Source organism: Pteropus vampyrus, unplaced genomic scaffold (assembly GCF_000151845.1).
Source record: "Pteropus vampyrus isolate Shadow unplaced genomic scaffold, Pvam_2.0 Scaffold23621, whole genome shotgun sequence".
Taxonomy (NCBI): Eukaryota; Metazoa; Chordata; class Mammalia; order Chiroptera; family Pteropodidae; genus Pteropus; species Pteropus vampyrus.
In genome coordinates this window covers 1-1970 of record NW_011912402.1, presented here as the reverse complement: position 1 = coordinate 1970, position 1970 = coordinate 1, and the positions used below count along the sequence as shown (strand labels likewise).

General features: G+C 38.4%; 1 long non-coding RNA gene across 1 annotated transcript; it reads right to left on the bottom strand.

The window, feature by feature from the left end:
• Nucleotides 1-32: 32 nt before the first annotated feature.
• Nucleotides 33-1964, bottom strand: LOC111735335. Its single transcript, XR_002778748.1, has 3 exons — nucleotides 1653-1964; nucleotides 715-830; nucleotides 33-245 (listed from the first exon to the last, which is right to left on the bottom strand). It is a non-coding gene; the product is annotated as an uncharacterized LOC111735335 (long non-coding RNA).
• Nucleotides 1965-1970: the final 6 nt, after the last annotated feature.

Below are 1970 nucleotides of genomic sequence, written 5' to 3'. Positions count from 1 at the left end.
AATTCCATTTTGAAGATGCAGAAAGTGCCTCGTAAAGCTAAAGTGACTTGCATAAAATAACATAGCTAGTAAGTGGAAGAAATTTTATGTGCTGGGAAGTTCATTTTCTTCAAAGCCAAGATGCTGCACCAATCTCAAAGACTAGCCCAGCAGGAAGGATTTGTTCGAGATCACTCCTGGCTCACCTTCTGGTCCAGCGTTCTCACTGGGACACCTCCTCCAGAACTCCAACTGTTGACTCCATTCTGGAATGTTTTACAGCCTCATCTTTATTTAATTCAAGCCCAGTTCTTTTATACTTCCAAAATATAATCGGCTAACTGGCAAAGACATCCAGACCGCCGTGATGGAGCAAGGGAGCCAGCCCCACCCTCCTACCTGGGGTAGTCATGCTCCTCTAGGACCCTGGCCCACAGTTTTGTGGTCGGACTTTTACTCTAATATTGGAATGTCAGGTGTGATGGAGAGGAAAGCAGTGTGATTCCAGGCTGGTGGTGTTGATGATATTTTGGGACCAGTATGATTCTATAACATGCTAGGAGAGTATCCTGTGTGACTACATTAGTTGTGACAGACTTTAGTTTTTGAGCACTTTATCATCCTCAGTAAGATATTTACTAATAAATTGTAAGGCATTCTCACCAACATTTAAGTTTTGGAATGGAACCAGGCACTGTAAAGAACCTTGAAAGGATGTTTTTACAGGACAGCCACCTTTGCTAGTTGCTGTGAGAAGGGACAGCTATTAGCTGGATGTTGAAACAACAGGAACAGAGAGTCATTCTGGGATTTGTCTCCTGCATCTGAGAAGAAGAGGGTGATCCATGTACCTTCCAAGAAATAAAAGAATTAGCTGGGAGGGGATCCTGGTGCTATGAAAGACTCTACCAGAATCCCCTAAATGAGACTAATCCCCTAAATGAGATCTGCCAAAAGCCCCACACATGCTGGTCCCTCAACAAATGAAACTTTCCTTTAGTGAAGAGTTTCACATGGTGGTTTATAAGTGGAAGCACTTAGTAAATTTTCACTGAGCAACACATATTATGTGAGCACCCAGAGAGAAATCAATCCTAGATAAATATCGGAGGACCAACAAAATAAAAGCAGCCATCTAGAATGTAGTCCCCACCTCCACTCTCATACCATCCTGTTTATTTTTATATTATCTATCACAATCTTAAATTATTTTCTTCACCATTATGTCCCAGAACCTAGAACATTACCTGCCTGGCATACAGTATTTGCTTAATAAAGGCATATTGAATAAACATATACATATATCTATATATACATGCAGCATTAAATAAATATATATTTAATTATTCAATATAAGTAAACTATTAAAGGTCCTGTAGTACAATAGGTAAATTCAGAATATGAGTTGAAAGGACTTTTTTAGGGCCCAAATAAGCCCTGCTCTGACTATAACATCAGGTAGTTTACTTGCTGTCTCTCAGATTCATTTCTTCATCTATAAAGTAACAAAAATTTCTATCTCACCAGGTTATTATAAAGATTAAATTGACTGATACACATGAAAATAATATATAAATCATAGACACCATACAAATATTAAGACTATTCTGATGGTAAAAATAAGCACAGTAAGGTCATAGAATTATTATGTACTTAAGATTCGTTTAGCATACCTCATGCACCTGGGAAGTAGATCCCTATTCTGTTTTTTACTCTTCAAGAGTTCTTTTGGCTTACTCCTTCCTGTTCTAAAAATGTATATCTATCCTTCCCCCATTGAATTTAGTGATATGCATGAATAACAATCTTAGCATTTCTCTACCTAACTCTTACTCATCACTAAAGACCCTGTTGCCCCTCCCAGAAGACTTTGCTGATGTTGCCCTCTGTTACATCCTATAAACCCAACACACCCTAAGTTACATGTTTCTCACCTATAATCAGATAACAATCTATGCATATGTCTTGGCTTTTTATCTGGGACTGAACCA